The sequence below is a fragment of the Oryzias latipes genome, chromosome 11 (assembly GCF_053564925.1).
Source record: "Oryzias latipes strain Hd-rR chromosome 11, Olatipes_Hd-rR_3.1".
Taxonomy (NCBI): Eukaryota; Metazoa; Chordata; class Actinopteri; order Beloniformes; family Adrianichthyidae; genus Oryzias; species Oryzias latipes.
In genome coordinates, this window is record NC_136247.1 from 21,177,191 (window position 1) to 21,202,268 (window position 25,078).

The window sequence follows — 25,078 nt, forward strand, 5'->3', positions numbered from 1 at the left end:
GTTTTCTGGGCTTTTGGAGAGTCGTTCACAGGAACGTCTGGATCTTAAGGGGAGGGCAGCTGACTCGTGCAGTTTTCTTGAGGCTTGTATGGCATGAAAATGGTATGTATAATTGTTTTGTAGGTGTGTTATGGGTCTCAGGAACTACTTTTAAGGCTAATGTATGCACTTATGACATAAGAGTGAAGCCGCTGTACACAACACTCTAGTCATTAGTGAGGGGTGCGTACTGGCTCCTTACTGGCTGCATGCGCGGGGTGTGCAGCTGATAAGTAAGTGTTTGTAGGATGCCCACACAAACTACACGCTGTCTAATTTCTAAGGAGCGAGCAAAGGTATGCACTTCAACAGCACCAACGGGCCCCTTTTGTACAGGATTGGGGGGAAGGGGGTCAAAGTGAAAAATATTCATACGACGTGCCTGCATCTCACCTACCCTTACTTACCAGGCCTAGGTTAATAAAATGGATTATTCGATCTAAATCGATCCAAGCTATCAATCATTGATCCATAAAGGTAGAGATTGATCTTTATGTCTTTCTTTTACGGTCCCCTAATGCTACTCTCATGAGATTTTTGAGAGATCAAACTTTGATCGGAAGGTTCATGCAGCATTACTAATATACTTTAATAAATCTAAAGTGCTATTTTAACAACAGCAGTAAATCCAAAGTCTGCTAGCTTGATGCTAATGTATAATGGAATTTCCCATAGGTCAGCTAATACTAAAGCTCGGGCGACCTAAACGTACATTAATGACTCAATGAACAGCCTTATATTCTCACAGGCCTGAATTTTGCAAACTCTTTTAAGGAACCATTTTTCTAAAATAGGTTTTTGTGGTCTAAAGAGCAGTTTTAGCTCAAATATTCTGGAATAACTTGTAATGCTATAGCGTGAGCTCCACCTAGTCACCAAACTGAAATGCCCTCCAGGACAGGCAGAACATTTCTTTTTTTCAATTTGAGCCACTATAGAGCCTTTACAATGTTAAAGATCTGCTCATTTTTGTTGGAGCTTCTCCATTTGAGAAACAAAGTAACACTGTATGGTGTTAACAATCTCACTGGTTTATTATTTCAATAATAACATTTACAGTATGTGAACTGTTTAGTATTAATACAAATACCTTTAAAAACATATTTAGATTATTAATACCTTTCTAGTAAGTAAGTACGTTTTCTTTATATAGCGCCTTTCCCAGAGAAAATCACAAAGCGCTGAACAATGAAACACAATACCATACAGTACAATAAAAACACAGAAACAACAAATTAAATATGATGTAGAACAAAACTAAATAGAAGAAAATAAACATAGAATAGAAATAAAAATAAAACCAGTCAGCTAAAAGCATTTTTGAATAAATGCGTTTCTATGCAAATTTGGCTAAATGTGTAAACCGTGTAATTCAAAGTAAATTAAATCGAAAGAACAGAAAAATCAGTGAATTCTGGAGATTATTGGTGATACCCAGCCCTATTACGTATCCTTTTAGTTTTTCACTACAACCTGATGCCCACAGCATGCCTGTTAAAAAAAAAGCTTGAAGGTTTTGACTCGTCAGGCTGACCGAGCGGTCTAAGAAGTGCCCCATACAGGTTTGCCCGTTTTCCGCTGCACACCCACCTGTAAAAGCAGTTGTGACTACGGCCCAAGACTTTGCCCCCTGTAACAAGAAAAAACACTTGGTGCTGGGAAAAAAAAAAAAAAATCAAAATACTGAAACAATACATTCATGGGGAATTTCAATGCCTTGTCAGACTTAGGGTCATGTTTTGATGTGTTATACCAGAAAACCGTAAAAGAGAGAATCAAATCAATTGAAAGCATTGTAAATATACAAAGACACCCTAAAACACCTTTTTATGTAATGCTTTGCATTATTATAAAGATGCACTCCATATGGGAAAATCTTGTATTGTATGGTTTTTCTTCAGAATTTCATGAGCCTTACTTACACCACCTCTCTTTGTTGCATGTATCCTTTTTTATATGCTTAAAGAGTCAATGTATTCAGCAAGAGATCAACAGGAAAAAAAGACTGTGTAGGTGAAGGAAAGAGCAGAACAGATATGAATTTTAATAGAGAGGAAGTTGAACATTGCCTATTACTTAAATAGCTTCATAAGATTTGGCCTCTGCTGCTATCTTTCACCTTCCTCTCACAGCACAGTAATATTTTAGGTTTCTGTGGTTTACACTATCACACGCAAACAGCAATGTATCACATGCATAGAAATGCAGCAGTATGGCCATCATTGGGCGGGGTGAGGGAGAGGCACTAAGCCAGAGGATTGCCTCAAATAATAAATATGGGCACGACATGGCAAACACATAAAGATCCAATTTAAATGAGACCTTTGAGGGCAGAGAGTGATGCTGTGAAAGTGAATCTCGCCAAAATACACATTTACTCTCTAATTGACGTGGGATGGGAGGATGCTGTCAGCAGGTTAACAGAGAAGAGGAAAGATTAAAAGGAGAGAAAAGCAGCAACAACTGCATGTGATATTTAATCTTCACCTGGGTTTGTGTGTACTCATTTAGAGCCGAACTGCACAATCCTGCACTGGTGTTTGTTTCCTTGCTTGCTGTTTCTATTCTGCGCTGCATCGATCTGTCTCTCTGCTTCTCATTTCATTTTTTTTTCTTTCATTTCCCTTCTTTTTGTCAAAGGACAACTCAGCTGATACACAGCAATCGATGCACGCCTCATACACATGAAGGCGCACACACTCCGAAGCAGAGGTTAAAGTAATTTTCTTCTTGCACAATAAATCAATCATTTTCATTTTTAGCTTTACAAATATGGGAAAATAATTCACTCACTTGATCTATAATTGTTGCACTTTGCTGCTGTGTTGAGACATTTGTCCATCTATTGTTTTTTTTTATCAAAATTTGTTACCATGAAGATACTTTCTTTTCCTAAAATGTATTTGGCTGTTTAAATGTGGTGAGAATTTGAGATGAAATAAATGTGAGCAAAATCTCGAGTGATAGACTCTCAATATGGTGTTTCTGCAGTTGATGAAAGGTCGTCTCATTCACGCATATAAATGCCCTAAATATGAGAAATAATGGATAATAATGTCAGAGGTAATGTAAAGTTTCAGGAATTCAGGCTTGATGAATAAATAAAAGCAGAAACTAAAAGAAATAGTAAAATTTATCAGACAAAGATGCTAAAAGGGCATTTATCTCATCTATTACTTGTTCACTTTCATTCTGTGTGATTTTGTTGGAATCATATAACTTTGTAAAAATCTTAAAATTCTGCAGTTAACAACCATGCAAAGTATCATTTTCTCCATGATGCCTGACAATAGCAAGACAGCGGTTTAATGTAAGGCCATAATTTATTGGTAGTAGTGCACACTGTTACAGTAACAGTAACAATGCTCTACCAGTCGGTGCTTCATTTGTTCATAAATGTTTTGTTTTGTCACATGCACCTTTATGTGTTGTGAATACCATTTTCATCTGGAGCGAGCTTGTAAGAATTGGAACTTGCTCCAAATGCAGCGTTAAGGCCCAGTTTATCTGATCCCATAATATCCCGGTGATCTTAGCAGGAACGTGAAGTGGGGTGGCAGATCCGGCAGGCTGGCTAGTCTAAGAATGCAGTTGTTAAATCCACAATTTTTCCGTTTATTTTTCTCGAACTCAAGATCTCTCGGACATTCTCAAAGCTACAGTTTACTACCAACAAAGTGTTGAGAAACAATTGCGTTCTTTTAATCACAAAGGACTCTAGGCCTCGAGTGCTGAAATCCTGCTGGGTTTTTTCAAATTCTGCCTTATCTGAGTCAGGTGTGTTTAGCCAAAAAGGACTTTCACTTCAGTTACTTGGAAAAAATGTAGGACACTGGGCCTGGAATTTGACACTTCTGCTATACAGCGTCAGAACAGGACTGCAGATTCCAGTAAGAACAATCAGGCGCTGTCCTGTCCCACTGTGTCTGAAATCCTCCATTATAGTCCATTACCAAAGAAATCTCACATCTCCACCCTAAGTGACTACTGGCTGGCTGCACGAATACCAGTGGTTATGAACGGGTTCTGAGCCACATTACATCATTCACTAGCCCCAAGCTTTGACATGCACCTGTTTACCTACTGGGGAAACGGATCCACAGAGGACACTGTAGTCAGGTCCCTCTATGCTGCTCCTTCCCCAATGGAGAAGCAGCGGAGCTATTTCAGGATGTTCTTTGTGGATTATAGCTCAAGGTTTAATTCCCCCCACTCCCTGCCATTCTGATGGACAAGCTCAACAACTTGAGGCTTCCATACTCTACCTGCATATGCTTCCTGTCTGATTCCACTTTGTAAATCAGAGTGGGCCAGCACACCTCTGCGGCCCTCAGCCTCAGCTCTGGCTTCCCACAGGGCTGTGTTCTGAGCCCCCTGCACTACATTCTTTACGACACCATTGGAAGGTTTGCAGATGAAAATACGGTGAAGGAGCTGATATCAAGACGGAATGACTCAATTTACAGGGACGACGAAAAGCGTGTGGTGTAAGGAGAATAACCCACTCCTTTACACCATCAAAACCAAGAAGTTAAACCTTCTTTAGACTACCCGAATGCTTGAACTGTTTACACAACTAACGTAATTCCAGCAGATTCTAGAGCGGAGAAAAGCAGCTTTGCGCTGATATGCAAAACTCTACACTGGAAAAGTCGGTGCAAAACCAATTTACAATGCTGTTATCTCAGCATCAGAATCAGCCGATTCATGTTGATTGCGTAAACAGTGGAAACATTACTGTAGGTAATATCTCTGGTGTTTAAGGGCTCATGTTGAACTAAATTTATTTCTTTTGCTATCGGTGGGAACTATGTACAGGGTAAACTAGTTTTGGTTTCTGGTAACCCAGATACAGGTGGACCTGACTGCACAAACATCCTTGAGCTGCAGAAAAAGATCCGGTAGAGACTCAACTTCTTTAGGGGGCTGAGGAAGAATATTTTCATTCAGAGACCACTTTTGTCCTTCTACAAAAGCATCTTAACCTACTTCATTGGTGTTTGTTTCACCAGCTGCACAGTAGCTTGGAGGAAAGCCCTGTCCCATCAACTGCGACACCGCAACTCCTGCTGCTTCATCACTGCGGTGATCAAAAATCCCACACCGTCACAGCTCTACTCCAAACAGTGCCTGTGACGCGGCAGCAATATGGTAGTAACAGCACCAACAGGGCTGGTAAAAAAGCATGAACGTAAAGGTCACTGAGAGAGAGAGAAAAAAAGTCACAGAGCTTTCTTCATCTTCCTCCTGTCCTGTGCACTGAAACCATGGAAGTCTTCCTCCTCAGTGTGGGATTGGAATAGGGTCAAATATTCTTCGCCACGCTCTCTCTCAGTCTCTCCTTCGTTGTCGTTGTCAGTGTCACTCTGAGGTAAATTCTCTCCTGAGCTTGCTCTGTCCTCTCCATCACGCAGCAGACCGGCTTTTCCAAACCCGGTGGTGACGGTGGATTTTTTCACACTGCTTTTTATGATTGCTTTTAACTTGAAAGCTGCGTCATGTGCATTTCTTATTGCATTTTCCATGATGAGGGTCTGTTCGTGCTATTCATACACAAAGCAGGAATTTCCATTAAACTTGCATCTTCCTCGACACATATACCGTATCCCCCCATGTCTCACTCTTACCATTTCTGCATGAGCGCCCCTAGCGGCCGTTAGAAAAAATGCATTAAAAAAAAAAAGGACAAAAATGCATAAATTAGCCCCATCATTGAATAAGCTGCAGGGTTGAAAGCCTGTGACAAAAGTAGCAGCTTTTAACTCAGAAATTACGGTAATTATTTATGGGTGTCCTTCAGCGTCTGACTCTTGTTTTCCACTTAAACTCCGACCGCTAGTTAGCAGCACTTCCCACTGAGCCTCTTTGAACAGCTCTTAACCATACAAAAGAACTCGGCAAGAAGCAGCTTGTTTTGTTGTTATGAGACATGCACTACTTAGTTTTTACCTAGGAAGGGTACTGACCCGAAACCCTGTGCCACGTTGCTGCCAGGAACATATAAACCCCATAGATTGTGGTTCTGAACGAGTGAAGCACTGCAGCTGCACAACAGCTAATGCACGCAGCTCAGCTAAAATGCGGTCGTCAAAGCGGGCCAAAGTTCTGCAGAACCTCACAGCAATAGATTCTAATTCAGCGATTCGATGGATCAGAGGGATGTGTACAACGTTCTGAAAAAAGGCCAACGTCGTGGCGATGAGCGTCACTAGTTTACTTCCGCGTGTAAGAAAGCTGAGCTGCAGTGGTGCAGTGCAGACTGTCACGTAAACAAAGCATCTGGGCCACATTAAAGCGTCTCCTTCATCCTGTCATGCCGCCTCATCATCACGCTTTATTGTTTCTGGAAAGAATTGTTTTTTTCCCCTCCTTTATTTTGTAAGCACCATTCAGGCAACTGGACCATTTAAAACTACTGGAGAAGCTACATTAGGCACTATTGAAAATAAACAACACTTTATTTACTTTATCATACTTTTAGAACCTTATTGGTTAAGGCACAATCATTCTATTTTTTTTCTTATACTGAAATATATTTTGTTGTGGAAATCAGACAATGTTAACTGTTCACTTTCTATATTTTAGGTTACCAACATAAAAGCACTGTGAATTTGCTTTGGTAAAAGCAACTTAAATATAAGATACAGTTGCAGTGCTTAACATTGTGATCATTAAATAAGCAGAATTTTACAATTTTATTACTATGAAAGACTTATTGAAATTCAGGTAGAGCTTTTTCTAAGTCATACTTAAAAAACATTATTAATTATTAATTATGTTACGCCCCCTTTGTGTCTAGGGGCACCGAGGCGGCATAACATAAAAAAAGTAAAGTTTTGGCTAATAATTTAACTGTAACAAAAAACACCAAACGAATGTCTCCATAAAAATATGACAAATTTATTTACAAATAAACAACCAACAAGAACTAAAAGTTAAGCTAAAAGGCTTCAGGGTGAACCCAGGCCAAAATAACAAACAAAACCCCAACTAACTGAAACATGTAATCTTACCTGTACAAAGGAAAAGGAAAATAAAGACAAAAACTAACCTCCTTAACCTAACAAAAACAGGAGAAAACATGTAGTTCACCCCTACAGCTTCACTTAACAAATAACTATGTGTATTATTTCTACTTAATTGCTTGAAATAAACCATTTCAAATCAAAAAATCAAAATCAGAAAAGAAGAAAAAAAAGAAAGGAAATGTGTTTCGGTACAGTATCGAGATTCGTATCGTATCGCCAGACTTTAGCCAAAACGCACCCCAATTGAGCACCACCAAAATTCATACTTTATTTTTATTTTTTCATAAAGATGTCTTCACTAAGTACACCTTAGTGCGGAAAATATATAGTGTAACAGTGTAGGTTCATTTGTTTTTGCTCACCGGGAAATCTACAGAATCAAAAGGAAAATTTTTGTAGAGTTCTAATTAGGGATGCAACAAATAATTAATGAATCAAACTATATTCCTACGATCTAACTAGATCAAATCAACCTTTTATTATAACGTAAAACCAACCAAGTGCATCACAGTGGAAAACACACAGATGTGATGTCAGCAAAAAAAGATCAGTCCATCATTCCAGTCCACATAATGGACTGGAATGATACATACAGTTTGCTAAAATGTTCTAGTAATATTCCCTTTTGATGATTTCCATGTGGAAAAACAACAGTGGGCTGAACTTTATTAAACTAAAATGTGAATGGATTTGAAATTTGAAGATCTTGGAAGAAATACAAGAAAACTTTACAACTAAAACTTTACCTGCACCCAGGTATTTCTCTCTAAGTCACACTGCTTGAATTTTTGGCTATAGCCAGAAAATCAGTGTGAAATGATTTTAGGTCTGTGAATCAAATCGGATCGTTTAAAATGAACCAATATCAAAAAGGAATCGGATCGGCAGCCACAAATTATGAAATGAATCGAATCACTGTTAAATCGAATCATTACTTCCCTAGTTCAAATTCTTTGATTATGAAGAATCTATTCTCATTTGGGAACATTTGGGAATGGTAAACAAGTACAGCACAAGTGGTGCTGCTAAAACTTGGCAACCTAACCTTGATTTAATTTATATTATTTAATTATCAGGTAATAAGTCTTTAGGATTAAAGAATTTTAAGAATTGGCCTTTTTAGTTTTCACTATCCTTTTATCCCTAAAAATAGCATACAGGGCCTTTCCTATAACTGACATCAAATAACTTTTGGAACAAAAATAGACCACCATTTCAGAACCGGCTAAGTGAATACTACTCCAGCATTACCTACAGTACTGGGATTATTGACTGGCCCTACAGCCATTGACATCATTAGGGCAGTACAGGCGGGATCAGTCAGAGCTCAAAAGAACATTTCCTCCAGACTTTTTTTCAAATTCAGCTCACATAAAAAGTTTCTCAGCTATCCTTTCAGCATACTGACTACTGTCGCTAATGGAGTGAGTGAAAAAATTAAAATAAAATAAAAAAACAATCTACTGAATCTAGATGGGCTAGATGAGTTTATATGTGTAAGATTTCATCCAGTGTCTGTCTTGAACGTAAGCATTAACACAGCCACTAACGCAGTTGTGTGTTCTTGGCTGTTTCGTTTGTTTGTGTAGTAGTCACATTTCCCACATGACACGGGCTCAAATAAACATAGCCTTGATGGACACATAAAAAAGTGAAAGTGTATTTTTGTGTTTACTGAATAAAATCTTGTCTGTGTTTAATGTAACAGCAATGCAATTGGGCTGTATGTTTGTTTTAAGTTTGACCCATGTCCTTTTGTATGTCCATTTGAAGAGATACTGGTAGAAAAGTGTGTGTTTGGTTCATGGGAGAATGTGTTACATTTCAGAATCTCCACAGCTATTTGATTGTCTTCTAGGAACATTGGATTTGGTCCTGCAAAACAAACTAAACTGTTTTAACCATATTAACCATGTTTGGGCCGAGGAATTGCACGCATGCCATTTTCAAACACAACACGCGTGTAAAAAAGTTGTCAGCCAAGCATTACTTGCTCACAGATCAACTTAAATATAATTTATTTCTGTTAACTTCTGTAGGCAATCTCATTTAGGCAATCTCAAACTTTAAACAATAAATAAATTAAGAAAAAGAAAAAAAAAGACATTCTTAAAATATTGGATTTTTGCAAAAAATGTCTTGAATTAAAATTTCAGATTATGTGAAAAGTTGCTGTGAACATGCATCACATTAATCCTTTAACACCAGAGTTTTAGCTCCAGTCTTGACAATCATAACTCTTCAATCATTCACGCAAATAACGTAATGCCAGTGGATCCTGAAGTGGAGAAAAGCAGCTTTTGTGATATGTAACACTTTACTGGAGGGAAGCTCTTATGTAATTAGCGTAAAACGGTTGATTCTGACGGTGGGAAAAAGAGCTTTGTGCTGATATGCAACACTTGGATTGACTTTCAATGAGTTGTGGTTGTGTGTTATTTATTTATTTGTCTATTTTTTGGTATTGTGTCATCAGTGACATCTCCCCTCTTCAAATTTTATACAAAAAAACAAATTTCAGTCCGCTGTAACATGGGTATCTAATGCACTTTATTTTGTTAGCCCAATTGCTTAATTGCTAAAGCCATCTATGGATGATGATAAATGGATGTCTGCATATGACTTTCCTAACGTGTATTTCAAAACCCTTCACCCTAAAAGGAAATGTTGCTTACCATGTTTTTGGGACACTTTTATCTGGGGTGAACACCATTAGTGGCACTGCTAGCCTATATGTTACAAGTGTAAAAGATTTTTTTATTTCTATAGAACACTACGATGCACCACCAAAGAAGATGTAAAGAAAACTGCAAGACTTCAGTCTACTAAATCATTTAGTGACCAGATTCAGGCAATGCAACCTTTTAAGGGTGCAACTGAAACTTGGACACGAATTGGATTCCCAAGTAGAATTTGTCTGCACGTGTGTCAAACTACCTAACATTACCCCTGGTGGTCTGGCTAGCACCCTGCATGGCAGCTCTAGAATACTACATATCAAAATGTACTATTGCACTAACAAATGTTGATTAAAAAAACATTTAAAACCTGCAGCAAAAGTACAACTGCTGACAAAAGGGGTCTTCAAACTATTTTTAAAAACGAGGAAGAAACTGTTGTACCCACACACTTTTGAAAACTGTGAAATACTTTCCAAATATAACCAAATAAATTAGGAAATATTAAAGCTTAAATGGCAAAAAATTTTGTTCAAGATCATTTAAAAAAACAAAAACCTTTTGCTATAACATTTTATTCTAAAATAAAACTTTAAATAACTGTTGCAGTCATAAAACATTTTTGTGATTAACCAAGGCAGAAATGACTTGAAGCAGAAAAAGAATCCAACACTTTTTTTAAATTCTGAAATGAAGAAGTCAGTTATATTTAATATTAGTATGTAATGTGATATAATGAATTAGTCTAATATGCTGTCTGCTGAGATGTGCTTTTAGTACAGTGGTTATATTTAAACAAGCTTAAGCAATTCAGCTGAGCCCCCATGACACATATGTTCCACCCTCCCTACCAGAGAAACAACCAGGTGTTTTTCATCACGTTGACATGGCAACAGTAAAACACAGTGATTATTTTAGCTTCTAGCTGTAATTTAGACGTTTACATCAATTACTGTTACAATCAGCCTGGGCGCACACACTAACAGAGGTGTATGTACTGTGTGCTCTTTTAAGACTTCTTTGTTCTTCTGTCATGTCTTGCACTTGTAGAGCTCATTCCTTGTATGTTTCTCTTTGTCAACTCTCCTTCTCTTTGAGGAGTCTGTGTGCTTGTGACGCTCACATATTCATGCATGCAGACTTAAGAGTGTGCATTCACACATGGAAGCCATATTAAGGCCAGATGTTAGTTTTGCTACAACAAGACTTCTACACGCAACACTCCCCAGGTCCACACACACTAGGATTACACCAACCTGGCAGCGCTTGGATAATTAGGGAGCTGATTGGTCAGATTAAATGTCCATCTGACCCCTAACCAATAGTTAATTGAAAACCCATGCCTTCGTTATACTGTTATTTACTCAACATCTCACTTTGGTCAGTTTTTCTGCCCGGATTGTTACTTTTAATCGAATGTGTTTTTTTTTTCTTTAAAGTTGATTTTTAAAGTTTTTAAAGTTAAAAATGATGGTACAAAACAAATACCTACTTTAAATGTTTCTGGTAAAACATTTCTTCCTGCTAACAGAATTGCAAACAACCTTTTCTCTGTCATCAGCAATCAATGTTCAAGTCTTTAGTAAGTCTCACTTTGAGCAAATAACTTTAAACATTTTATTAGAAGAGTCCTTTTTTCTTTAAGATCAAACAAAAATGCCACATGAGACTTCCACAGACTTTAATAAATGTTTCTTAACTTGGGCAGCTGTATTCCAAATGTTAAAATTGTTAAAAAAATAGGAATGTAAATACAAAGGTTGAACTGATAAAGAAACGTTACGACCCATAAAGAGCCTACTGTTGGTAAGAGAAATTTTGAGGTATTTTAAAAATGAAATATATAGTCAACAAACCCTGAAGAGTACTTATCATTCTGCCCAATATTTCACCCATTTATTCTGCTTTTACAACTAAATGTGCTGCGGATAATAATACTTTTGTAAATCAAATTAGGAATTTTTCTCCCCGTGCTTTCTTTAAATACACAATAAACACATATTAATACACCAATATTTGCATCAGAGCTTAAATTACAGACTATATCATTGAAATCTACTAAGGGGCAAGTAAACAGAATGAATAAGAAGCAGAGGAAAAAATAAGATGGGTGGAAAAAGCATACAACAATCTGTTTTCTAACATTTCAGATGAACAAGATGCCTTTTACTGGTATCAGTAATTTTGTTCGTTATTAGAAAAAGAAAATTGGTGAAACTTAAGGTAGAGTTATTTCCTTTCTGGAATTGTCATTTCTGATATTTGTAAATTTCAGTCTTCTGAAGACAAATAGACATTTCCAATTGATGCATGTTGGGCCTTTCCATGTAGCCTTACCTGCTGCCATAAAAAGTCATTGATGAAGTATTTTCAATCCAATGCTACGTTCATTCATCCATTTTCTATTCCTTTTTTTCCCTTTCGGGGTCACAGGGCTGCCGGAGCCTATCCCGGCCACTTGTGGGCAAAGGCAGGGGACACCCTGGACAGTTCGCCAGTCTGTCGCAGGGTAGAATGTCCACAAACACACAGCCATTCACTCTCACACTCACACCTAGGGACAATTTAGATTAGCCAATTAATCCATGAAGCATGTTTTTGGATGGTGGGAGGAAACTGGAGACCCCGGAGAGAACCCACGCATGCACGAGGAGAACATGCAAACTCCACACAGAAAGGTCCCCCATTGATGTTCTGGTTCAGTTCCCCCAGCCGGGACTTGAACCGGGGGCCTTCTTGCTGTGAGGTAAGAGCGCTAACCACTGCGCCACAGTGCAGCCTGTTGGTGTTACGTCTGCAGTGTATTTTTAAATGCAGTAAAGTTGATGTTTTACAAATTTCTAAAGCTGGAAAAAAAAACTGCTTAAGAAAGCTGAAAAGTAAACACAGACTCCTAGATTGAAATTGCCCCTTTGATGCCTGAGGTTCTAAGAGCCTTAAAACAGATGGACTACAGTTGCAAAGAAAGAGACCTCACTCTACTACTCTACTATTGACTCATGACAGGAAGTCAGGGCTACAGTTCACGTGACTCCTCCAAGTACACTGTTTCGTTAAAAATGTCCACAATTGGTCAATATCAGTAATATTTATGTTTTTTTATTTATAAACATATATGTATATACAGTGATGAAAGTCTTCCGGGAATTCCCGGAAATCCGGGTTTTTGAGCAAACCGAACGTACTTTCCGGGAAATAAAGACCTGATCTCTACGGACAAATCGCTTTCCGGATTAAAAAATGGTCTGAAATCAGCTAATTTTAGCTTTATTTTCTATATTTCTCCGCAGATCGCTTCCTCTATGGTCGTGGCCATCTCTCGTCTTCCCGGCCTAATTGACCAATGACGGGACGTTTTAGTTGCTTTCGGATGCGTCGACGGGTCTGATTGGCTCTGTCTGCAAACACGTGGTCAGGGTGACTCGCTTCCCTAGAGACCAAAACTGGCGGACCCACGCTAAACTTTCACAAACACATCTGAAGAGTTTGCGATCAAATTTGTGTTAAAATAATGGCAGGCATCGTCATTATTGAGCGTGGTCACGACCTCAGTTGTGAGAAGACGATAAAAAACAAATTGAAGTGGTCTTGGCTGGAAAAAAAAGATTTTTAAGGTAGTGTAGGTCAAATACTTTTTTGTGTAAAATAATCTCAAAACCACATTTTGAAATAATTTCAATTTTAGTTTTGAGTTTCAGTTTTTATTTTGAATACATTTCTCTATCTAATTTATTTGTATTTCCTAATTACCATGATTTAGTTCAGTATAGTTGACATTAATTATAAGTATTTGATGGTTTGGACCCGCACTCCCTTAAAAAATAATGTTTACAATGTTTAATTTAGTTTGTATGTTTGTTTTGATATTTCCCAGATTACTTAGTATTGGTGTTAAAGAATTGATGTATTATGTTATAGAATTATAGTTTAAAGCAGATCCCATATTTTGATGTAATTATAGTTTGAGAAAACAGTGCAAGTGGATGTTGTACATCAGTCATTTCTAAAGCAGAAATAATGTATAAATAACTGAGGTATTTTCATAGAATATCATAGTTACTGGTGTTCTTTTTGCCATTTGGGGCTTTGATGTTACTATATTTTAGCAATTGTATGTTTTGCAGCTTTAAGGAAAAGCGTAGATTGTGGGATTGTGTTACTTTGAGCAATTTTCCAAATTCTTTTTTAGGACCAGCAAGTCCTTAATGGAGAGTCAAACTAGGGGTTTGAATGACAAATCATGATGCTCCAATTAGTCTTAGTTTCTTGATAAAGAAGTGAATAACTAGTTGCCAGAATGCACCAGAATGCATCTAAGACCACGTATTTTTCCAAAATTTCGCTCTGTGCCCGCCATATCGCTCAAAGAAAAGTTCAGGGATTTTTTCCTTGCCTGACTTTCATCACTGATATAGTATATATGCAAATGTGGGCTTGTGAATGTGTGCCATATTTGTCAACTTTGTTTTTTACTACGTGGTTTGTATCCTTGGTTTCTTGGATGGGTTTTTCAGATCTCAAGAGTCAAGTTTGATCAAAAACAAAATTAAAGAAGAGAACAATTTTTCCTCAGTGATGTACTTGTGTGGTTAAAAAAAAAAGTTTTCTTGGCATAGTTTGAAGAGCCACATCTTTAAACACATTGTGTACTTTTGTTGAACATTTCCAGAGCTTTATAAACACTCAGACTCCATCATCATATGACAATCTTCTCCAGGACAAAGCAGAAATCATCTCAAACTGAACTGAATACTAGAATGCTAACCTTCTAGTATTCAAATGGCCTCCGCAGTCATTAAGTCTCAGATCACATATTAGTTTAACTGCAATTGGAGATTCTAGAATAGACACATTTACCAAAAAAGAGACTCATGAAATCAGAAATGTCTTGTCTTAATGAATTTATATTTGTAGAGGGTCACCAAGTACAGTATACTATCAATCAATCAATCACTTTATTTATATAGGACTTTTCATCAACACATGGTGAACACAAGCTGCTGAACAAAGAAGACATATTTAAACATTAGCTAAAAAGATTAAAAAGTCATGAGACACATCAGATAAAAGCAACAACAGTAAATCTGATATAAAAATAGAAAATTAAGGAGATGCTAGAAATTTTCCTACCAGAATTTAATGTTCCAAAATCAAGAGCAATTTTAGCAACCTAATAAACTGTACAATGAGTCTTTATTTTAGGTTCAATTACATAAAATGAAGGATGGATGGGGAGATAGATGGACACAGGGATAAGAAGATGGATTAAAACCACTTGGATTCGCACACACATAAAAAATATGCAATATATGCACGCACACACACAGGATCTACCAGTCATCTTGACACTTTAATCCACTTCGCTTAAGGACATTCAGTCGCACCCTGTTTTAGTAAGAGAGGTGGAGAGAGAGAGGCTGAGGGTAAGGAAATGAATAGGTGTGTGTGTGTGTGTATTTGTGAAAGAGGTAATGCCATAGCAACCTTGGCGGCCAAAGGGCTTTTTGGCAAGTTGGCAACACTGCCCCAGGCTTTAGCATGTGCAGTAAAATCATGGCTGTGTGTGTTTGTAATGCAAGCATAGTGATGGAATGTAGATTTGAGATTTTCGGTCTTAACTCCTTTCAGTAGAAACATACATTCAACCTCAAACTTGGAGCAGACATGGCACATCTCTGTGCCATGCATAGTTGATAAGGGGGGGATAATCTTAAGAAGGATCCTTCTCACTCTTGCTTATCCTTTTTTTTCTCTTCCTGTCCCCGGTGGGGTTTTCACTTATTACATATTCTCCATTTGTGTGTTCTTGTGTGCACTTCTTTGTGTAAGTGTTTTTTTTTTTTTTTATGAATTCTGCTGCACTGGCATGATACATCTTGTACACTTGATTTCCCTTAAGACTATTTCTCTGTTGTTCTCTTTCTGTGTATGCGGCTATGCAACAGAACAGGACCTGACACAACTCTGCCAAGCTTAAACTTTTCAAGAGTTTTTTTTGAGTGGAGTGTATTGACTTTTGTTGTTTAACCCTCTAACAGCAGAGTTTAGGTTCTGGTGTTGATCTTTGGACTACCGTACCTCTTGAACCGTTTACTGAATTAACGTATATCCAACAGATTTGGAAGCTTAGAAAACCAGCCATGCGCTGATATGCAACACTTTACAGCAGTGAAGTGCTTGTGCAATCAACATAAATTGGCTGGCTCTGTTGAGTGAAAAGTGGCTTTGCGCCGTTATGCAACAGTTTATGTTAGTAACATGTAATGTGTTGCATATTGGTGGAAAAGCCACTTTTTTCCACATCAAAATCTGAGGTTTCACGTTGCACGCGTGAACTTGTAAAGAGTTACGGTACGTCAAAGAGCATGTGTTATTTAGGCTTCACCGGCGACATCTCTGGTGTTAAAGGGTTAACTGTGCTGTCATTCAGTAAATTGAGGCAAAGTTTCATTTAATGTAAAGTGTTTGTTTGTGTTGAGTTTAATTTCTTAGAGCTATAAAACTTGTTGAAGATACAGTTAGAGCTTGATGTGTCATCTCGCATAATCCTGCAAACAATTTTTCTCTTCATAAGTGCTGATAAAAAGATTCCGTTTTAAAGTGTTTACTAACTACATCTGTGAAATGGAATAAAACATTTGAATTGAACATTTTTTTAATTGAACTGTTGCTGTTTTTGTTTTGTTTTTTTTGACTAAAGATGTGTCTCACACATTTATCCTATGTCTCAACAGTGGGTAAGTTATAGTCAGATTTAAACAGGGAAAAACTGATTGCAAAGCTCAGCCATTGATTTATAAGCGGGAAGGAAAGAACAGGCACAACAGAATGAGACACTACCTGATAAAAGAACCATTAGTATCTGGTGATCCAGAGCATGAATTGTATGATCTGTGACTCAAAGATGCGTTGTTATGCAGATGTTAGGCTTGGTGAACATATTCACATACTCAAATATACGCACACAATAAACACACATGCAGCCCCCTCAGTCCCATATGTCCTTTTCTTTAGCACACCAGGTGCAAACAAACAATAGATATGCACATGTGTGACCTTGTTTTTGAGTGTCTGTGTATTTCCGTCAATTACAGATGTACAAGCATTTCCTTTACTGCAGTTTCTAAAATGGCTATTGTGATTCTTTTTCATTTAGATCCAACAAAGTACCCACTTTTACTTGCACTGCATCTGACTGTTCTCTGTGCTTACATTACCCATTAGCAAAAAGCTTAGAAATTGGTCTCATGCGTCTGGTCCAAACAATAATGTCTGTGTTATCTCCTCTTCTTCCAGGAATGTTTGAACAATAATCCATTGCTTTCATTCAAATAGATTTTTTTTCAGTTCTTTTGCCAGTAATTTTGCATTTTCTGTTTTAAGTAGTGAGATGATCAAAATTGTTTCGAAGCAAAGTTCTTCTCGTAACGTTGAGTCATGTTTTTCCTTTCGTCTACCACAGTTTAGTGATTAAAGGCAACTATTAGTAAAGTAAATCACATTAGCTCCCAGAGTCTCGAAAGCTAAAGATTGTTAATAAGGACTGTTGTGGAGGAGGTTTTCTCTTTGTGTGGTATTTGAAGCCCTAGTCCCATGCACCAGTACTGGGGTATTGACCCATACAGTTGCTGCAGGTTTTTGGATCATCTCGGCCCAAGGAGGGTCGTAGAGAGGAGTAGCTGCATTTTAATGGGAGTGCAGGTGTGTCTTTCAGTTCACCTGATGCTGCTGTGGCCACCTAAAGGGACATGAAGAAAATGGAACGTACCATTATTGTATGTGTAGTATGTTAGTCTTGTTGTATTTATGGGTATAATATAATGTAAGACGCTAACACTTCTGAGGTAAGAATGATTGCCCTTTTTGCCACACTTTAGTTGTTGGTAACGTATGAGTACTGGCTCCTTATTGACCACGCGCAAATGCTGCACGTGACTGGTAGGGTGTGCACGTGATGCGTAACTGCCCATAGGATGCCCACACAAACTACACTTGGATTGTCCAAATTTCCGAATTTTAACAGGCTGCGGGCAAGAAGTGCGCACCAATAGCTTGGACAGTCCTAATGGGTTTCTTGAGCACTGTGGAGGGTTTGGAGAGGTTGAAATAATAAAAAATATCTAAGTCACGTCTGCTTCCCACTTACTTTACCTTTACTTGCTATTTAAGTGTTAACTACAACCTGTCGCTCACAGCACCCGTAAAGGAAAAAATGTGCATGAACATTTTTGCTGCACGGGCTCACTGAGGAGACTCAGACCTTGTTATTTGATGCAGGCCATGAAATATCCTGTACAGGTTTTCCCCTTTTTTACTCGTAGACGACCCTCATAAGGGCAATTATGACTAAGCCTTTAGACTATTTAGGCTGTATACCCATCTGCAAGTTATGTATATTACTGTAATGTATTATTGCAAATTGGACAGCAGCAACATTGCAGAGCAGAAACATGACTGTTAATTGTTTTGAGAGCTTACAGTTTGGAATGAATTGATGTCTTTCTGCAACACAGACTTCTGTAGGAACCCAAACAGCCAAAGTAAAAATTGTTAACTCCCACTTTATTCAAACGATAAGGGTAAAGACACATATTGACACCCTCCCATCGCTTCCCACTTACACACACACACACACATGCAGACGATATTTTAAAGTAGTCGACTTCTGCTTGCTCGCTTCTTCTATGCCTGAAGGAAAAGAAAAAGCAATGGAGCTTACGAAACAAAATGAATAATGGGAGGATCGAAGGACTGGGATCAAGGAAATTTGCCCACCCCCTCACATGCGCTATCTCTGTGCGTGGTTATCACTCCTCACTGAGTGTTTTCTCTCTCTATCTTCTTCTCTTTGCTGAATGGAGATTAAAAGCTGATAGGAGATATTAAAGACATGTTGCATCTCTGTTCCAGTGCTTGCATGCGCACACAAGCACAGGCAGTAACATTAGCTCTTGTATAGCTGGGAGCTCCTGATGTAAAACACATGTTCCTGCTTCATCTGTGTGTCTCTCCGGCTGTTTAAACCAACTTTATCACTCCATCAGTTCAGAAACAAGGAACGATTCATTCAGAGTTGGAAGCAAGAATAGGGGTTGGACTTTCTGCAATCTTTCCTTCAAATTTTGCATTTGTTTTAAACAGTAAATGACTCATTATTGAACATTTTCTGAAGAGTAATGAGCGAGGAAAAAAAGAAAAGATTAAAAAGGTTTTGTGATAAAGTGTCAGCTGGAAAAATAAAGTTCAATCTTTCCATTTTCTTTACAGAACTATGATGTTTTTATAACAGAAGACATAAACAAATAAATCAAATGTATTAGACAATTACAGTTGTGAATGTTCCATGGGGGCGGCTGTGGTGCAGAGGTAGAGCAGTCGACCTCTAATCAAGTTCACAGGCTTTGGTTCCCGCCTTTCCCGCCCATGTGTCAAAGTCTCCTTGGGCAAGACACTGAACCCCACATTGCTCCTGGTGGTTATAGGTTGGCGCCAGTGTTAGACAGCGAGGCCGCCACCAGTGTGTGAATGTGTGTGTGTTCATGGGTGAATAGGACTGCAACTGAGCCTTTGAGGGCGGTAGTAAAGCACTATACATGTCTGTCATTTACCATATCTAATTAGGTACTTTTTTAACTTATATTGTCATAAGGTACTGATATTTGTTTTGATCACTACAAAAACATGTTTTCCTGCAAAAGGAACATGGGCATTAAAACTGGTTAAGTGAAAAATCTATGTTTTATAATGCAACCGTCCTAATATTGATTTTAAAAAGTTAATTTAGACAATAATTTGACTGAAGTCTTATTTAAGTCAATTTATCTTCATGGACATGAAAAACCAAGCTGCCAAACAAACAATATCAAACTTTGGAGTCAAATGTTCGTGGTTTGCGAAAATTATCTTTATACATTTCTTTTTCTGCACACAAAAATAAATGCTGAAAACAGAAGGTTGAGTTGTCGCTTTTCTGGATCGGAAAATGTCCAAACAGTCTTTTCTCTCATTTTTAATCCAGTCACATTTATTTCACTCAGACATATTTGGCAGAAGCACATGTGGGTCTGCAGGACTTTTAGTTTTGCATTCAGCACGGCAAAAAAGTGCAATACGTCTAATCTAAATTATGACTCTGGGACAGATCTGAAACAGGGCAGCAGCCCACAGACAATGTCTGCTTTTAGTTAACCATTACTGGGAGTTTAGTCTACCAGAGAAGTGAAATTACAGGTGACTCCAGCACACACACGTTTAACGCTCCCAGCTCTGTGTTGTATCAGACTTCAAATATTCTCCTTCTGGTCCTAACAGTATTATAACAGTAATATTGAAAACCAAAATATGTCTGTAGGTTTTAAATTGTAATGCAACAGAGAAATCTCATTTCTGCCTTGGGTTTGTGTGGTGCCCCTGGTTTTTGTCTGCAGTGGAGAAACGGGACTCTAGTCGCATTTGAACGCAACCTTACAGTGCTGTGAAATGAAAGTGGAGAAACGCATGTCAATATCGTTTTGTTAACTAGATAGATGGAATGCTTGAAGTGGATTGAAACTACAGAAACCAAATGCATTTTGCTTTATAAAGGTTTCTTGTTGCCGCCAGTCCTTCTAGCGGACTGGACTTATATACATTTAGATTCGGTGGCCAGTGTGTGTGGTCATCCATGCCTTTCATTTAGTATAAGCCAGTGTGTGTGTGAGACAGCTTTATTGACCAGTGGATGAGTGCTTTATGAGTGATGAGAAACAGGGGACCAGATGGACTTAAGGGAAATACAAACTTTTTATTTATTTATACAGCATGATTAAATGGCATTTGTTTCTGTCTCTCCGTGTGTGTGTGTGTGAGTGTGTATCTGAGTTTATTTGTGTGCACGGCTTGTATTTAATGACAAAGAGAATGAAGGGATCAGAGCAATCAGCTTTGAATAATTACTATGGGAACTAGGGAAAGCCCCTGATGGAGAAAAGAGAAAAGTCATAATACAGAATCAACTACTTTGTACACAAGCAAAATGCTAAGTCTTATTAGTCTCTTACCTGTCAGTGAATTATTAAAGCATATATATTTATGCTTCTCTCTCTTCAGTTATGTGCTGCTTTATTTCCATTTTTTCCTGCAATACATTTGTTTGTATAGAATCCGATCATTATTACTGCTGTTGTTTTAAAAGACTTTTGTTTTTCAGCTTAGTTGGCACATTTTAATAATATTTTCTCTTTATTATGTATGCTATCTCTATATGTAACCCTTGTGCTATCCTAGGCACTTTAACGTTGGGAGTTGGGTCATCTAGACCCACTAGACAGTGCTCTAAACCTTTTTTCTTCAATGATTTGTGATCTTCAATGGTGTCCATGGATTCCATGAAATCTTTCCACCTTTATCCACCTTTGTCATGGTAGGGAGAACACGTCAATGTAAGGGTGGGGTCATCTAAGATAGCACAAGGGATACTGACTCGTTTTTAACATAAGGGTTTTTATATCTTATGTTACCAAAACCAAAGACAAATTAATACCCCCATAACTTATTTGCCTGTTATTAAGAACATTTGCTTTTGGAATACTTGAATGCAAAGCTCCTGCAAACCATTATAGAGCTTAACTGTTTCTTTTTTTAAATAGGAAAATGTAAACTTTTGTCATTACAGATAAAATAATTATAGAACATCACAACTCTTGATACAAACCGCTGCCACAGACAAACAGCATGTGCAGCAGCTCGGTAATACGAGACGATATTCCAAACATGCTTTTATTAATGTTATGAATATTGTGAAGCGCCTGTTTGCTCATCATTATATTTAATCCGTGTGTTCAGTGCTTTTTTGTGGAAGAATTAAGCTGGAAGAAGGGTTAGGGCAGGCTAACATCATTAGCCTTGATGGACACAAAATCCAGGACCGTGCGAGAAACTCAGCAATCTGCATCTTGGCTGCACGTAAATGTGTGGGAATAACAACAGCCTTTATTTTGTCGGGACACAACTGGAAACACAAATCCACCTGATTGTTTGAACAGTTTTTAAGGACTGGGCGACATTTATTTCTGCTCTGAAAAGTTCACAAAGACCACCCCAAAGCCACTCTGTGAGCTAGCGGCCCGAGCTGTTCGAACACGGTTCTTGCTGAGTCCTGCAGCCGCTAACCCAGAGCGGCGGGACGGCTCGCAGTCTGAATTATCCCACACATAACAAAACAACAAAACGCACACATAAAAAAGCATCCTCCCCCCCTCAGACAAAAAATTATTAATCCGGCTGCTCTGCTCACTCGGGTGCCAGTGGACCGAGTGAGCGTCGGGGGGCACGAAGCGCTCCTTCCCCGCATCTCCCTCGTGAGGGGTGAAAGAGAGGGGAGAGCCAGCGGGGCGAGAGCGGAGCGGTACTTTTCACGGGGTCTCCGCAGAGCAGCTGGTCGGTCCCGTATGCATTTCAAAGCTTTCTTTCAGCGAAACACCATCTATGCGTGACGAAAACCAGAGCAGTAGTGACACACGATCGGAATGACCGTTTACATGCTCCACGATGGGATAAACGATCGGTATAACCCACCTATCTCGATCGCAAATTCTGATCCGAACGAGTCTGATCGGGGCAGAGTATTCCGAACGGCGCGTTTACATGATGCATTTTCTTTCCGATCAGGCGTTCATTCCGATTACTTTTGCCCATGTAAACGCGGCTAATGACAACCATTTGCAACATTACAAAGTATTGAGGTGAACCTTTGATTGGTTAATCTCATCTCAGTCAGGTCGCCAGTCTGTCACAGGGCCACAATCACACACACATGGACACATTCACACCTATCGACAATTTAGAGAGACCAGTTGACCCATGAAGCAGGTATTTGACGGTGGGAGGGAGCCAGAGTCCACACATGCACGGGGAGAACATGCAGACTCCACACAGAAAGGTCCCCCATTGTTGTTCTGGTTCAGGTCCCCCATCCGGGACTTGAACCAGGGGCCTTCTTGCTGTGAGGCAAGAGCGCTAACCACTGTGCCACTATGCATCCTGATTGATTGGTTGCTTCGTATTTTTCTTTAAGAAATATTTGCAAAAACACAAAGAAAAAAGAAGATAAACAGACATGGATATATCAAATAGATTTCAAAAAATTGAATGAAATAATGATGAGACAAAAAGAAAAAGTAAATGGTATTTATTATATGTTTTTCATTACAATCGCTCCTCATCATCAATAGACATAATTTGCACTTATACACACGGCAAATTCAAATAATTGTAAATACAATCATTGTTAAATAGAGTTTGATTATTTAGATTAAAGGGAGTGGGAACAAGTTAAATTACGTAATTCTATCCCTTTTGTTATTTGTTACTGATTTATTTTGTACCGTTACACACAATCTTTATACAATAGGATTTTTGGATTTTTTTAATCTATTTATTCTCTTTCTCACAGTTGACATTTAAGTTGCAAAATTGTTGACCGCCAAATAGATTTTTTTCTTCAGTGTATGGAATTAATACTTTTTACAAGCTTACCTTGAATCTAACAGCAACACATGTTGCGTCAACATAGTTGGAGACCACTTGCTGCTGCTGAAACAGTCAGGGTCCTTTGACAGTCACTGAACGCTTTGACAACAAGTTGGCCTAGATACTCGCGGAATTGGTTACATAAGAACTTTGCGAGAGATACTAGAGGCCTTTTTTTTTAATAAGAAAATAATTATTATTCTTCTGCTTGTCTCTTTATTTTAACATTTCAAAAATTTCTTTTTTTTCTTTTCTTTACATTTCCCAGCCTTTCTCAGTATTTTTCTTACACCTGTCAAGCACACGTCTGCATCAGCAGTTAAAAGTTGAGATGTTGTAAAATCCTGAATACTTTTATTAATTGTGCCTTTTTATTTATATGAAAAATTAAGTTCTGTCTGGTGGTTATTTCTGTAAAAACAACAAGGTATATTCACATCACCCTCTTCAATGGACGTTCAAACCTCACGTGTCACTAAGCAAGTTTCTACATCTGTTTGACAGTGTACAAAACGCACGGCCATTGAAGGCACTTTGATTGTTAAGCCAGATTAAACTTTAACCAAACTCAGATTTGTTAGTCACGTTTGGATGGCATCCCTTCAATTCACAGTAGTGCTAAACTTTTGAAAATTGTTTGAGAAGAAAATTAACGTCAGTGGTTTGTGCCTGGCCAGAATTATATGGCACCAAGTCAAGTCAGTCATGTATTAGAATTAAAACTGCGAAACATTTGCAAAATTTGCACCACTTTGACATTTCACAACAAGTCTCTGTAGGTGGGGAACATGCGCTAATATCAGTAGCCACAGGTACAGTCTTGAACATGCATCACATGTGCAGTGTTAACGTAGCATAAAAGCATCTTCATCTGATGACCCGCCTCTGTTAAACCTGGTCCTCTACATTCTCCTCTCTCACACAAACGACCCTTGTGTCTTCCTTCACAACATTTATGAACTTCTTCTTTGATCTTCTCCTAAGCCTCCTTTTTGGTAGCTTCCACCTCAGAATCATGTTACCAACAAAGTCACTGTTCCTCATCTAAACGTTTCCTAGCCATCTCAATCTGGCGTACCTGCTTTTATCTCGGAAACATCTAACACAAGCCGTACCTCTGACGTATTAACTCCTGATTTTGTCTATTGTTGTCTCTCCAAAAGGAACTTCAACATTGTCAGCTCTGCTACTTCTAGTTTTGCCTTTGCTGGTCTCACTATTGTCTTTCACACCTTTTCCTTTTGTTTTTACGGACATTCTTTTGCTACACATCACACCTGACACTTTTCTCCACACATTCCAACATGCTTGAACACACCTCTTCACCTTTATCCCCACGCTCTCGGCTGCTCTGGACAGTTGACCCAAAGTACTTGAAGTCCTCCACCTTCTTCATCTCTTCTCTCAGTAACATCATCATTCCACTTGAGTACCTCTCATTTGCACACAGATACTCTGTCTTGCTGCAGCTGACGTTCATTCCCCTCTTTTCCAGAATAATCCTTCACCTGCTCCCTGCTCTCACTGTTAGGGACAACATTATGTACTCATAATTTTCAGCAATATTTTTGAAATATTGGCAGCTTTTTGAATATTCATAGCTTTTTTTTTTAAGTGGTCCTTTTACCATCTTTTTGTCCAATGATAATTTCTGAAGTAATCTGAAAATATGTGGGTCTGTTTTTTCTTTTTTCAAAATGTGTATGTAAAATGAACCAGTATGTGCATATAAAACTTAAAAACATTTTAACTTGCAGTAAATATGCATGGGATCAAACAATATAACATCTTTTTATGGTACCACAAGGGTCAAATTTGCAACAG

At 38.3% G+C, this 25,078-nt stretch overlaps 1 protein-coding gene across 8 annotated transcripts in view; it reads left to right on the plus strand.

Moving 5' to 3' along the window:
- The window catches only part of trps1 (trichorhinophalangeal syndrome I), a 130,732-nt gene that overhangs the window by 68,049 nt on the left and 37,605 nt on the right, over window positions 1-25,078 (plus strand). The gene's annotated exons all lie outside the window — the stretch shown is intronic.